The following is a 15,978-nucleotide window of genomic DNA, read 5'->3' as shown; positions in this document are numbered from 1 at the left end:
AATTAACCCCTGAACCTTCGCTGCACTCCCTCAATAGCAAGAATGTCCTTCCTCAAATTAGGGGATCAAAACTCCACACAATACTCCAGGTGTGGTCTCACCAGGGCCCTGTACAACTGCAGAAGGACCTCTTTGCTCCTATACTCAACTCCTCTCGTTATGAAGGCCAACATGCCATTAGCTTTCTTCACTGCCTGCTGTACCTGTATGGTACCTGTTTCAGTGACTGATGCACGAGGGAAGATAAATGAATGTTAGCTTTCATTACAAGGGGAAAGTTACCTTGCCATAGCCATACAGGACTTTGTGAGTTCATGACCACAGTAAGTTACATGTATACGAAGAAGGATAAACTTGCTTTTGAGGCAATCCAACAAAGGTTTTACTATATTGATTGCTGGGTATTGACTGTCAAGGCTCCTGCCATTGACTGTATACTTTCCCCTTCTGCTTGACCTCCCAAAGTACAAGGCTGCACACTTGCCCAGGTTAAACTCCATCTGCCATTTCTCCACCCATATCTGGAACTGATCTAGATTTCCCATTTCACTTCCCCAGATTGCTGTGGAAGTTGAGGCTTTATTCCACGCAATGCTGAGATGGATTATTGGACTCCCGTCCTCACGATGGGAGTCAAGAGAAGCTAGGAAAGTAGAGTTGAGGCCAAAGATTCGATCAGCTGTCACTTTATTGAGTTGTAAAGAGGGCCAGAGGAGCAATGTAGGCCACCCATCATCCTTTATGCTCTTTTGTACGTGTCGTTCACCTCTAAATGGCAATGGTGAAAGTATCGGTGAAGTAAAATGTATTGTTCATTTGCTGTATCAGTTTGGTTAGGTAAAACGTTAGAAAAGGTTACAACTTTAACACCTTAAAATGAAGACATCAGAAATGAAGAAATAACAATATATTGGTGAAATTTGTACAGTACATTGGGGTAAACCTGAGAGTTTGGTGTCCAATTCTGAACCACTTTGATTTGAACAGTTCTGCTACGAGCATTTGCTCTCGCTGGAGTCAAAGATGAATTTTCATTCATTTGAAATTATCGCACTGGAAGTGAGGAGAGAATGTACCCTTTAGAGAGAGGGAGAGAGAGAGGGGGGGAAGAGAGAGGGGGGGAGGAGAGAGGGGAGGAGATAGGGGGAGGAGAGAGGGGGGAGGAGAGAGGGAGGAGAGAGGGGGAGGAGAGAGAGGGGAGGAGAGAGGGGGAGGAGAGAGGGGGGAGAGAGAGGGGGAGAGAGGGGGAGATTGAGGAGGAGAGGGGGAAGAGAGGGGGAGAGAGAGGGGGAGAGAGGGGGGAGAGAGAGGGAAGAGAGGGGGGAGAGAGAGGGGGAGAGAGAGGGAAGAGAGAGGGCGAGAGAGGGGGAGAGGGGGAGAGGGGGGAGAGAAGGGGCGGGGGAGAGAGAGGGGGGGGAGAGGGAGAGAGAGGGGGGAGAGGGGGGAGAGAGAGGGAAGAGAGGAGGAGAGGGTGGGAGAGAGGGTGGGAGAGTGAGAGAGAGAGAAGAGAGGGGGAGGAAGGGGGAAGAGAGAGGGGGAGAGAGGGGGGAGAGGGGGGAGAGAGAGGGAAGAGAGGGAAGAGAGGGAAGAGAGGGGGAGAGAGGGTGGGAGAGTGAGAGAGAGGGACGAGAGGGGAAGAGAGGGGGGGCAGAGGGGGGAGGGGGGAGAAGAAAGGGAGAGAGAGGGGGAGAGAGAGGGGGAGAGAGGGGGAGAGAGGGGGGAGAGAGGGGGGAGAGAGGGGGAGAGAGGGGGGAGAGAGAGGGTGGATTCGTTATAGAAGCACTGAATGTTTTGCCACAAGGAGAATGTTTTGCCACACATTGTTATTTCAATAGGATATGAATATATCTGAAGAAATGAAAAGTAAAGGTCATTGGTGAAAATGGGCAATGGAATTATACTTGGATTGCTTGTGTGTAGAATGGGCATTGGCACAAAGCTCCAAGCAGCCTTTGTGTAGAATGCTTGTGTGTAGAATGGGCATTGGCACAAAGCTCCAAGCAGCCTTTTCCGATGCTGCACACTTTGATAGGTTTTATCAGTTAAATTATAAACAAAAGCAACACTGAAGATATCTTTGCACCTCAAAATGCACCAGCACAAACCATTAAGAGAATATGACTTCCGAGCTGAAAACATTAACTGCCTCTTTAACGATAATTAAAACAGGGATTTTAAAATTAATTTAATGAAACAGGCACATAAATAAGATTTATATGGACCGTAGTCTTTTGGATAATGCATCGTGTAGAGTGGATCTTAGTTCAATAATTCTAACTCCACCTAGCAGAACAAAATGATGTCTCCTGAACTCACCTTCATGCTACCTTCCACCACATCACCATAACTAGTTTATAGCTCATTTACAATTCTGCCCACTCGTATTCCTGCTTAACTTGAGAAGTTTTATAGGTTCACAAGGGTCCTTTGGCTCATTTTACAACAACTCCAAAGACATACTTACTATGGATGAACTAATTATTACATTGGATAAGCAATAATATTATTTGTTACACCCTTGGGCCAGAACACTGTTACGTGACTGGCTACAATAACAACAGTTAAATGGCATAAAACAGCTTCACCTGCTAATTTGCTCCAAGCAAGCAATATCTTGTGTAGCATTAAACAGCAACACAGCAGAGTGTTGGTGCTATCTGACATCACACATCCCAGCTTCTGTTAATATGGTATGTTATATTTGGAAATGAATCTGGAGTGGCTTTAGCCCTGTCAAAAAAAAAACTTTGTGAAAATAATACTGAAGTCTGCAGCCAGTTACAAATTTTAACCTTGGTTAACAGTCCTTTGCAAACCCAGGCCTTCTAAAGTCAGGCAACTCTTTTAAAAAAAGCTCAGCATGGTTTTTGATGTAAATCTACGTAACCTGGCTAAATAACGAATAAACAACGCAGATAACCATCAGCTAATCGAGTATTTAGATAAATCAAGACCAAGAAAACAGTCCAGGATTGAATTCAAAATCTCTACTTGACAAGCTATGCAAAGTAGAACTCTTAAAAGGATTATGCAGAGGCGTAATTTCACAGATAAGTTTTTACAATAATAAAGATTCTTCGCTCAAAGGGTGGCAAACATTTAGAGTCTTTAAAGTGTTTTTGCTGACAGCTGTGATTGCTCAGTGGTTGAGTGTATTCAGTTTTTTTTGTTGATGCAAAGGGAATCATGGAAGATAGCGAGAGATGTTGAGGCTTCGCCATGATCTCAATGACTCCAAGGATGGAATGGGCCACTTGTGCATCCATTTCTAATACTTCGAAGAAAAACTGAGTCGTGCGTGAAGTTCAGAACAATTATTAAAATGCACCCTCCACGAGCAATGATATCAATGACAAAATAGCTTACCTTTGTGATTTATTTTGCTGGTTAGCTATTTGCTCTCAGACTGTCCAGTTGGATTGCCGAAGTCTTTGCACACTTCAATATCTTTTGGTGCCGAGGGAAGTATTTATTATCGGCCCTGGTAACTTTGTGCACAGGTTTATCTCCCGCTGATCACTCTGCCCTCAGTTTATCAGTTTTTGTTTTCTTCATTCGTTCGGTCCTACTTTGCTGAATCACAAAAGCCAAGGACTGCAAAACAGGTCCTTTCTGACTCGGTAATCCTTGATCCACCTTGTCACATGCAGATCTCTAGGGCCATTGAACTTTGACGCAAGTCCTTGGCAACTCAGAGGTTTCAGACATACGAGTCAAACATAAAAAGTGACTGCCGCATGATTCAATGGCTGAACCTTGGACAAAACTGTGCAAATGAAGCCAATGCTCCAAAGTAAAGCCCAAATGTACCGTCCTTGATGTCTGTCAGAACGCTGCCATGATCAATTCCGATCAATCTGACTATCAGGATAAAGCGAATATTGTTCCGGCTTAAAAGAACAGAAAAACTTTTTTTTTCCACATCCGTCTTGTAGTCAAGACCGATTTCAAACACATCATCATAAATTAATCGGCTCACACCAGATTACCCCTGGTTTTCCAAATGAATGTTAATACAACCAAGATTTCCTATTATAACATGGGGACATCCTTGTAATTGAGGCAGTGCAGCGTAAGGTCACGAGATTGATCCCTGGGACGACGGGACTGTCATATGAGGAAAGATTGAAAAGACTAGGCTTGTATTCACTGGAGTTTAGAAGGATGAAAGGGGATCTTATAGAGACGTATAAAATTATAAAAGGAATGGACAAGTTAGATGCGGGAAAAATGTTCCCAATGTTGGGGGAGTCCAGAACCAGGGGCCACAGTCTTAGAATAAAGGGGAGGCCATTTAAAACTGAAGTGAGAAGGAACATTTTCACCCAGAGAGTTGTGAATTTGTGTAATTCTCTGCCACAGAGGGCAGTGGAGGCCAAATCACTGGATGAATTTAAGAGAGAGTTAGATAGAGCTCTGGGGGCTAGTGGAATCAAGGGATATGGGGAGAAGTAGGGCACAGGTTATTAATTGTGGATGATCAGCCATGATCACAATGTGTGGCGGTGCTGGCTCGAAGGGCCGAATGGCCTCCTCCTGCAACTATTTTCTATGTTTCTATGTTTCTATCCCACAGCACCTCACTGCCAACGATGCAATGTTGAAGTGAAGATAGCAATGGAGAGAAATGCAGTGGTCTGTTTGCGCACAGCAGAGTCCCGCACAGAGCCAGTGAAGAATCACCAGAATATAAATTGAGGATCTTGCTCTACAAGATATTGGAGTGGCTTCAGCCTTGGTCACATTCAAAAAATTCGTCAATGGCCAAAAATTTCAGTCAGAATTGGGCAACTTTTTCAATCAGTGTGGTGGGTATATAAAATGAGCTGCCAGAGGAGGTAATTGAGGCAGGTACTATAAGAGCATTTAAAATACACTCGGACAAGTACATGGGCAGGAGAAATTTAGAGGGATTTATGGGCTAAAAGACAAATGGGACTAGCTTATATGGGGCATCCTGTCCAGTATGGATAAGTTGGGCCGAAGGACCTGATTCCATGCTGAATAACTCTATATAAGAAAATAACTGCAGATGCTGGTACAAATCGAAGGTATTTATTCGCAAAATGCTGGAGTAACTCAGCAGGTCAGGCAGCATCTCAGGAGAAAAGGAATGGGCGACGTTTCGGGTCGAGACCCTTCTTCAGACTGATGTCAAGGGCACTTTGCCTCAAATTGCATTGGTTTTCCAAAATATGCGAAGGAATAATTTTTGAATTTACTTACTCGGCACCAAATGGAAAAGTTACCACGATTAGACACAAAATTTTCATAATTGTGTCATTAATGTGCATTAAAAAATTGAATTTTACATATTTAAACATGCTATCCTGTTGCAGTTTAGTTAATGCAGATGAAAGCAGATTTTCATGAAAAAATGTGCATTGTAGATAAATACCTTGGGTGGATGGATTGCCCAGGTTGCACAAATGAGAATTTAGCAAATTGAAAGGTGGTATGATTGAAATCTGTAAGATCCTTACTTGGAGAGGATGTTTCCACGTGGCAGGATTTAACATGGGGACATTACAATATAAGGGTTTAACCAGTTAACAGAGAGAATAGACTCATTTCTTTCTCGTAATGAAAAGATATGCGTCTTGGGGCAATCTTCTGCGCTGGTCAATGGAAGCAATGTCCTTTGAATACTTTGAACATAGCGTTACTTGATAAGGTAGGCTGGGTTTGTTTTCCCTGGAGCACTGGATGTAAAGAGGTGACCTGATGGAAGGTTTAGTTGTAGGTTTATTATTGTCATGAGTACCGAGGTGCAGTGAAAAGCTTTGTTTTCATAAGATCATAAGATCATAAGTAATAGGAGTAGAATTAGTCCATTCAGCCCATCAAGTCTACTCTGCCATTCAATCGTGGCTGATCTATCTCCTAACCCCATTCTCCTGCATTCTCCCCATAACATCTGACACCTCGCACGCTATTCAATCAAATCAGATAATATTGTATATAGATACAGTCAAGTACAAACTTGAGTACAATCGATAGAAAAAAGAGGAAGATACAAAGTGCAGAATATAGTTAAATATGTAAAATTACAGGAAACATAGACACAGTAGATCATCAAAATCATTTGCTCGTGGCAGCGTTTTTAAAAACGGCTTAAGATGAGAGAAGAAAGTTTTAAAGGTAATCTGAGAGTTAAGTATTTTACCCAGAGTGGTTGCTATTTGGAACTCACTGTCAGATGGAATCAGATACAATCACTACATTTCAAAACAATTTGGACTGACACCTATATGGTCAAGGCATAAAAAGATTCAGAGCAAAGGGGGCAAATGGGTGCAGTGTATTTGGTAAAAGGGTTGGCATGGAATGGAGGGGATGGGCAGAGTGACTAGTTTCCATTGTGTATTCTATGTGTATCGGGGCACATGGTTACAGGGATAGTCGGGATTGACATCTATTAGGTTACTACTAGACCAAGTGGACCCGTTGGGCCCAAACCTCTCTTGCATTGGTGCAGCACTCTCTCCTCCCCCCTCCCCTCTCCTCCCCTCCCCCTCCCCCTCCTTCCCCTCCCCCCTCCTCCTCCCCTCTCCTCTCCTCCCTCCCTCCCTCCCTCCCTCCCTCCCTCCCTCCCTCCCTCCCTCCCTCCCTCCCTCCCTCCCTCCCTCCCTCCCTCCCTCCCTCCCTCCCTCCCTCCCTCCCTCCCTCCCTCCCTCCCTCCCTCCCTCCCTCCCTCCCTCCCTCCCTCCCTCCCTCCCTCCCTCCCTCCCTCCCTCCCTCCCTCCCTCCCTCCCTCCCTCCCTCCCTCCCTCCCTCCCTCCCTCCCCCTTCCACTCCCCCCTCCCCATTCCCCTCCCTCCCCGTCCCCTCTCCCCTCCCTCTCCCTCTCCACCCTCTCCCTCCACCCCCTCCCTGCACCCCCTCCCTCCACCTCCCCTCCACCTCCCCTCCCCCTCCCCCCTTCTCCTCCGATTTCAATGAAACTTCTTCCATTAGCACCAAAGGGACAACGGTGTGTAAGGTGGGCCTAAAATTGGCGCGCTATCGTGTACCGTTTCGGTTGTAGTTCAGGAACACACAAACAAACAAACAAACGAGAGTTTTAGTATATAGATTAGAACAGCCTTGATCTTTTCAAATGGTGGAACAGGATTTCAGGGCTGAGTGGACAATGTTTGTATCCACAGGTCAGAATTTTAACAGATTATTTTTGCTTTAACAGTTTAAAAACTTCAAAGTTGAACTTCCTTGTGTCCTTGGTTAAATTTCAGACCCTCGCTGAAGGTCTCCAGATAGACACTATCAGTGCCAACCGGCCATGGTGATTAATTCAAGATGTGGCCAGATTGATGGGCAAGGCAATCTTCTGCCAAAATGCTTTTGAAATCATCTCACAAGATCACAGAAATTTAATTTGGTCGAGATGAAATTTGCGCTTGAAAATCCACAATCTTTCATACAGGTACTGATATGGCGGTTTTGTGGCTAATCCTCCCAAAACAGTTAATAAGCACAACCTTATAGAAACTAAAGGCTTTAAATGTGTCTCCACGCATTCTGTAGCAACTTTGAAGAGTATAATTCGGCAGTTCGACTACATTTGGTATAAAGCAGATGGATGCAGCTTGGATGGACAGGAGGTATTTTAGTAAATGGAGTGTAAAAATTTGGCATTACCTTGTTTTTTTAGATATGCAAGGAAATACACTGCAATTTTCCATTCTTATGCACTCAAAACCACTTTGCATTATTGCTGAAATGACAGTATAATTGTAGCCTAAGTGATAGCAGAGAAGTGTATGTTCTACAGATGTCATTCTAATTCAGTATTAAAAGAGTTAACTTTCACTAGCATAGACACATGTTTAGCTTTGGACAAAGTGCCTCCAGGATGGCATTAACCTCTATTTAGGTATTGCACGGCACTATTTTCATTTTATTGCAATCAATAAAGCATTACAGCTGTGTGACATTCTCTGAGCAGAGAACACACGAAGCAAATGCTGTTCAACGAAAGGCTGATGTAGAATTTTAAAAAAAAAATCTTGTCAGGCACCACGTTAAAAAGCGAGCCCCTGGAATAACTTCGAGTCAGCTGGAACCCGTGCCGTTGCCGAAAGATTTTTCAATGAACGCAAGTCCCTGAAGAAGCAACTGCTGTTGGTTGGGGATCTTGCAGTGCTGAAGCTAATATATTAGACAGGGCTGTGGCTTCTGTAGACAGCAGACTGTATCCCAGTGATACAGGCTCTACAGAGTTAATCAAAGCTTTGCAGAAGTTTCTTTTCAAGTTTGTTTTAGCAACCTTGAAAAGTGGTTCACACCTACATAGTAATTTATTAGAGTCATTCACCATGACAAAGTGTATTTTTATTATCAAGGTAAACAGTCCCAAACAGCGGTAAGAAAGGCTCTGGCTAATACGCACGCAAATATATTTCATTCTTGTAAAAACATTTTTGTGTGGATTTCCTATCTCCGATGAAAAGGTTTGATTTGGTATTATTATTTCATCTGGCATTGGTCCAAGGACGAGAGGGCTGATTTAAAACTGTAGTCTCCAGAAAGCATGTAGCCAAAACTAACACACACAGTGTTGGTGGACTGATGACCTGGCAGGGTTGCCTGCTGTCTTGTGCCTCGGAGGTGTTATGATTCAATAATTTTATTCATTTAAAGGACTTAGGGAGGGCCATTAAGAACAAAGCTGGAATCTCATGTAAAATGAGTTTGTGGTAGCTCAGGGGAAAGAAATTCCTCTCACCACAGGACTAGGCGCTACTGCTAGGCTCGTGAGCTACACTGAGTCCATTATGAAGAGTGGAAAAGCAAATATTGCTCATTGTAATGGAGCTGCTTCCTTCCTTCTTAGCCCGAGAAAGTGAAAACGTGGAAGCCTAGTCGCTGATGTCCACGTCGAAGTTTAAACGTTTGTTTAAAGATACTTACAAATTGTCAAGCGAAATAAAAAAACATTAGCGATAATATATCTCAACCTTTACTGACTTCTGGAACATCTTCAGTTGGCGTCCAAAGGACCCGGTGGCCTGAGATTTTTGCTGCGCTCCGTTTTATGTCTCATTGCCGACCGCAGTCTTCTACCATCCGTGGTGTGATGTCAGCTTCGTTGAGCCAGGGACTCCTGCAGGGCGCTGCACAGTGGTGCGACCAGTAGAGTCACTACCTCCACAGTGCCAGCGACTTGGATTCATCCTGATTTCAGCCACTGCCTATATCGAGTTTGTTGGTTCTCCCTGTGAGGGCATAGATTTTTCTCTGGTTGCCTCCGTTTACCCCGCATTCCAAAGGCGGGCAGGTTAGTAGAATAATTGGCCTCTGTAAATTGTCCCTGACATGTAGGTGAGTGATAGAGACTGGGTGGGGGTGAAGAGAATGTGGGGAGAATAAACAATGTCGGCTGAATGTTGGATTAGTGTGGATGGATAGTTAATGGTTATCATGGATGTGGTGGGCTGAAGGATTCATTTCCATGCGCGGCACGGTAGCGCAGCGGTAGAGTTGCTGCTTTACACCGAATGCAGCGCCGGAGACTCAGGTTCGATCCTGACTACGGGTGCTGCACTGTAAGGAGTTTGTACGTTCTCCCCGTGACCTGCGTGGGTTTTCTCCGAGATCTTCGGTTTCCTCCCACACTCCAAAGACGTACAGGTATGTAGGTTAATTGGCTGGGTAAATGTAAAAATTGTCCCTAGTGGGTGTAGGATAGTGTTAATGTAAGGGGATCGCTGGGCGGCACGGACTTGAAGGGCCAAAAAGGCCTGTTTCCGGCTGTATATATATGATATGATATGATATGCCGAATGTTCTTATGACTACACGAGAATATTCTAGCGGGATTATTTTCTTGATTAGTTATGTCTACCTTTGTGGTAACGAGATGATACAAACAATTCTCCTTGATCACTGTACTACTGAATTATTGTCGACTCCACAAAGTTCATCCTTCAAACTCTATAGCTAGAACTTTATAAATTCGTACCAAGTCTTTAGGACTTTATGAATTGACTCTGAATAATGTAATGAATAGCAAAACGTAATGCATTTGCTGCTGAACAAAAAGGACCAAAAAAGTTATCACGGAAAGTTAACAGCGCACATATTTGGATAGAAATATTGTAAAGTATATTTCATATTTTTTATATATTTCCATGGTTCCGGATTTCATTTAAGGAGGCCACTTCAGCCCATAGAGCACCCACATTCCACCACTAGAAGGTAGACACAAAATGCTGGAGTAACTCAGCAGGTCAGGCAGCATCTCAGGAGAGATGGAATGGGTGACGTTTCGGGTCGAGACCCTTCTTCAGACTGATGTCAGGGGAGGGGGCGGGACAAAGATAGGATGTAGTGGGAGACAGGAAGACAGTGGGAGAACTGGGAAGGGAGAAGGGGAAAGAGAGGGACCGAGGAGCTATGTGAAGTTAGAGAAGTCAATGTTCATACCGCTGGGGTGTAAGCTGCCCAAGCTAAGTATGAGGTGCTGTTCCTCCAATTTGCGCAGGGCCTCACTATTTTCCCACACATTCCAGCAATAAGTAACCCTACAACCTCTGCTCGCCATTTCCCCATCAACTCCCCCAGATTTACGTGAAGCACGACTTTGCATTAAATGTTTTTCTTTTGATATTTATTCCAATTATGTCATATCAAATGGGCATGTGATCTATGTGTCATCCAAAAAAACATTTTATTTTCATTACTCAGTTGTAGTAGTCGATGTTTACTCAAAAAAGCCCGGGTTGTCCTAAACCTGGCCGACTGCCCAGATATTCTGCTGGTCGTTCCGGCCTGATTGTGCTCATTTGTTCCACCTGCCGAGCGGTGCAAGTGATGACACATTGCACAGGGCAATGACATGACACAGCTCTGAGCAACACCATTCAGTTGCTGACCTCAGCATCCTCCTGACGTTCTTTGTTACCTTCACAGCTACATCATACTTATGGATCGACTGGGCTGATATTCACTGTAATTTAGAAGGATGCGAGGGGATCTTATAGAAACATATACAATTCTTAAGGGATTGGACAGGCTAGATGCAGGAAAAATGTTCCCGATGTTGGGGGAGTCCATAACCAGGGGTCACAGTTTAAGAATAAAGGCATAGGGCATTTTGGACTGAAATGAGGAAAAAAGAAATTTCACCCAGAGAGTTGTGAATCTGTGGAATTCTCTGCCACAGAAGGCAGTGGAGGCCAATTCACTGGATGGTTTTAAGAGAGAGTTAGATATAGCTCTGAGGGCTAACGGAATCAAGGGAAATGGGGAGAAAGCAGGAACGGGGTACAGATTTTGGATGATCAGCCATGATCATATTGAATGGCGGTGCTGGTTTGTAGGGCCGAATGGCCTACTCCTGCACCTATTTTCAATGTTTCTGTTTCTATTTTACTTTTATATCTCTCTGTCCTTTATGTCTTTGATTATCAGAGATACTTTAAAGTCTTTTGATTAGATTTAAATTATTAAAGAATAAGAATAATTAAAACATTTGAAAATAAATAAATGTAAAATAGGTCCACTTCCTAACCTTTACTCATAGGGAGGTCAGCATCTTTCAAATGGATGGTTTTGTTGCTCATAATCTCGCTGTCTCAGGTGATAAGTCAGTTGCTCAGACCTCTCAGCACAGCAGTGCTCCACTCTGAACTCAAGCACAAGTCCTGTGGCAGAGCAGACCATCGAATGTGGTCGCATTGCTCCTCCACTTCTTGTCAAATGTCTACCTCCCCACGCACAGGGTAAGAGGCAGGTCCTGCCAGTGCGAGCAAAATGTAGCTAAACCTGACGTCACAGAGGGCAAGGAGGGCAAGAGGGCAATGAAGCACTGGACCATGGCCATGCATACTTGAGCTTCCTGCAGTTTAGTTTAGTTTAGTTTAGTTTAGAGCTACAATGCGGAAACAGGCCCTTCGGCCCACCGAGTCCGCACTGACCGGCAATCCCCGCACATCAACACCATCCTGCACACACTAGGGACAATTTACACATACACCAAGCCAATTGACCAACAAACCTGTCCGTCTTTGGCGTGTGGGAGGAAACCGAAGATCTCGGAGAAAACCCACGCGGTCACGGGGAGAACGTACAAACTCAGTGCGGTCAAGCACCCAGAGTCAGGATCGAACCCGGGTCTCCGGCGCTGCAAGTACTATAAGGCAGCAACTCTCCTGCTGCGCCACTGTGGCCGCCCACAATGGTGAAAGCTTTATGACACACCGCTGCCCACAAATGTGCAGCAATTGAGGATGAATCCATCTGACGTTAATATTTTTTTAAACTCTTGAAGACTATCTAATTATGAGTAATGATGCTGAACAATGCAGTTCGTGTTGGTTATATTGAAATGTGTGCATTGTCTGCGATCACAGACATACACTTCAATAGTTTTCTTAGTTTACCTTAGAGATACAGCATGGAAACAGGCCCTTCGGCCCCCAAGTCCATGCTGACCATTAATCACCCAGTCACACTAATTCTACGTGATCGCACTCCCCAGCCACTTCCCTTACAAAGACCACTTATCTTACAAACTCTCAAAACTTTGGGATGTGGGAAGAAATTGGAGCACCTGGTAGAAACCCTTGTGGTCACAGGGAGGGAGAACATGCAAACACCACACAGACAGCACCCAAGGTCTGGATCGAACCCGGGTCTCCGGCGCTGTGAGGCAGCAGCCCTACCAGTTGTGCCATGCTGCCCCTCCGATTCTTGATGCAGTGATTGTTACAGGAATGAAAAGTGAGATCCCTCCATTGTAGTTGTGGATTTTTTTCAAAAGACATGAAAATATAAATCCAGCTGGCTTATTTATGTGCTTCAGAGTAAAAACCACTCGTCTTCACTTGTCTGGCCTATTTGTGATTCCAGTTCCTCAACAACCTGATTGATTCTCAACAATGATAGCAATCCCTACTGAAAGTTAATACAGATAAAGGCTCTGTTGTTTGAGGTGCAGTAGGTCAGGAATAACACCGTTTCAATTCTGGAGTTTGGATAGAGTAATGGGAATAAAACCATTTGTGTCACAAAGTGCGATTGGCCAAACCTAAGTCAGTTGGAAATGGGTGAAAACTTTTCCAGCCAAGTTCTCAGTCACTTACAACGACAGTAAAAACACATGGGGTAGGAGTTACAAATTTCATGCTGGCAAATGTTCCTCAAAGTCATGCATTGCCTTTTGCTTCATGTCGACAAAGATAGAAATCATTCCAAAGGTTAACAAAGGAAAACAATGAGCTATTTCCTTTATCATCGTTACTTTTTTGCATATCTTTCATTCATTGTTCTATATCTCTCTACATCATTGTCTATATCTCTCGTTTCCCTTTCCGGTGACTTTCAGTCTGAAGAAGGGTCTCGACCCGAAACATCCGTACTGGATGTATTCAAAGGAGTTGCATGTGGCTCTTAGGGCTAACGGAATCAAAGGATATGGGGAGAAAGCAGGAACGGGATACTGATTCCGGATGATTAACCATGATCATATTGAATGGCGATGCTGGCTCGAAGGGCCGAATGGCCTTGTCTTGCACCTATTTTCTCTGTTTCTATGTTTGTATGTCACCCATTCCTTCTCTCCAGAGATGCTGCCTGTCCCTGAGTTACTCCTGCTTTTTGTGTCTATCTTCAGTTTAAACCAGCATCTGCAGTTCCTTCCGACACATTCCAAAGGTTAGTCCGTGACTCTTTTTAACAAGGCTTTCGTTTTCCTCACATTGTAAATGATTTGCCTGTCCCGATGTCCTCAAATGATGCGAAGAAGTCTTGGATGTCTACTTCTGCCAATATTTTGATTTTTTTTCTCTGTAGCTGGTCATGTTTTACAGCCTCACAAGAGTCACTGAGACTTCATCATGTGACTTATGGATACAATCTGATGGAGCACTATCCTCGGGAACACTTGGCATAGATTCTATCGATTCGACGTAATGGATAGAGTGTCACATTCAGCAGCGGAAGAGAAAGGCAGAGAGGTGTAATGAGAATGGAGCTCATCTCCCAACAATTGCCTCCCACGTTCTATTCTGCAAGAATGTGAATGTTTAAAGACAGGGGAACTATTGATTGAAAAGCAAATTAGAAATGCAAAACCCATTAAGCTTATTTAATGGAATATTATTAATTTTTTTACGCACAAAATTAATTTTGGTGGAAAAGGTTTGGGGCAAACAAAATGGAAATTTAAACATGCAAAATGCATTCGATATTATTTCTTATCGGCATTGTCGGTATATTTTCCAAGAAAAATAAAGCTTTATTTTACAAATATTTCTATCCACAGATATCCTCTATGAAGTCTGCATGGGTGAAAAGACATCCAGAGCGATCAACGAGAAGTTTCCACAAAGTCCAGTCCTACAAAGAAACGCATAACATTGGGCAGATGGTCTCCAGGCAAACCTTACTGGGCCACCTCATTCCTGTGCAGCGCCCAGCTACTGAGATGAAATGGAAGAAGGTTATCGGACCTCATCATGTTCCCGAAAGCTTCAGAAACCAACGATTACTTGGCAAAACAATTGTTCTTGCTCTGAGGTGGCACAGCAGGGCAGCACATTGGTGCAGTGGTGGAGTTGCTGCATTACAGCCCCAGAGTCCTGGGTACGATCTTGACTATGGGTGCAGTCTGTGCGGAGTGTGGATATTCCTCTTGTGACCTAAAAATCTGGAACTTGAGGTCCATATCCTCATTTGGGACTGAAATGAGGGAAAGGTTTCTCACTCAAAAGGTGGTAAACGAGGGAAAGGTGATGAGCAACAGAGATTTTTGTAAGGATGGAGATATGGTCATTGTAAACCCCAAAGTTCTCAACAACCACCATGTAATTTTTGAAATGCAGTCAGTATGTTCACATCAACATCCCTGCCATGGCATTTGTAACCACATAATCTGAGTGACGATGGTTAATGGATGAATATTAGCAATGAGCAATGAGACAATCCTTTCTCAGATGGCAGATTGATAAATGCTTCATTGTAAAGAAGGTAAGGCATTAGACTCTCTTGGTGCTGCAGTGAGTAATTGCCCTCGATCATCTGCCTGGAGTGAAGCCTGAAATTTTCACCTCATCAACTCCAAAAGTTTATCTCGAAGATAGGCACAAAATGCTGGAGTAACTCCGGCAGCACCTCTGGAGAGAAGGAATGGGTGATGTTTCAGGTCGAGATCCTTCTTCCTAAGTTTATCTATTACACTGTGTCAGGGTTGACTCATTCCTGAAGGAGTGGAACTGAAAAACAGAGCTGTGTTAAATTTGGCCAGAGTACACTTCTTTATATAATGGTCTTTACATAATAAAATGATTATTGAGATGGTGAGAAGTATCAAAAAAGGAAGGTAGGATGATAATGGAGCTAATATATTATAAACAGCAGGAAAGACTGATTCAGCTGGACTACTGCGCTCTGGAAAAGAAGGTGAATGAATGTTAACCCAATAGAAATCCCAATAGATTACAAAAGGGTTTGATAGGGCAGACATTGGGATGGTATTTATATCTTCTGGGGAAGACCAGAACTGAAGAGCATAATTATCGAACATATATTGTTAATTGCATTGAAATATTCAGAATAAAGTGCTTTATCCGGGTTTCTGGAAGTTTGAACATATTACCACAAGGAGTTATTCACAAAATGCTGGAGTAACTCAGCAGGTCAGGCAGCATCTCGGGAGAGAAGGAATGGGTGACGTTTCGGGTCGAGACCCTTCTTCAGACTAATGTCAGGGGGGCGGGACAAAGGAAGGATATAGATGGAGACAGGAAGATAGAGGGAGGTCTGGGAAGGAGGAGGGGAAGGGAGGGACAGGGGAACTATCTAAAGTTGGAGAAGTCGATGTTCATACCACTGGGCTGCAAACTGCCCAGGCGAAATATGAGGTGCTGTTCCTCCAATTTCCAGTGGGCCTCACTATGGCACTGGAGGAAGCCCATGACAGAAAGGTCAGACTGGGAATGGGAGGGGGAGTTGAATTACTACAAGGAGTACTTGAGT

At 43.9% G+C, this 15,978-nt stretch overlaps 1 long non-coding RNA gene across 1 annotated transcript in view; it reads left to right on the top strand.

Moving 5' to 3' along the window:
* Positions 1-14,621, top strand: part of LOC144594372 (uncharacterized) — a 34,298-nt gene extending 19,677 nt beyond the window's left edge. The window contains exon 4 of the long non-coding RNA XR_013547383.1: positions 14,267-14,621. This is a non-coding gene — a long non-coding RNA (uncharacterized LOC144594372). The remainder of the gene's footprint in view (positions 1-14,266) is intronic.
* Positions 14,622-15,978: the final 1,357 nt, after the last annotated feature.

This window comes from Rhinoraja longicauda, chromosome 6, assembly GCF_053455715.1.
Source record: "Rhinoraja longicauda isolate Sanriku21f chromosome 6, sRhiLon1.1, whole genome shotgun sequence".
NCBI lineage: Eukaryota > Metazoa > Chordata > Chondrichthyes > Rajiformes > Arhynchobatidae > Rhinoraja > Rhinoraja longicauda.
Note: the sequence above shows the minus strand (reverse complement) of the source record. Positions and strands in the feature narration are given on the sequence as shown.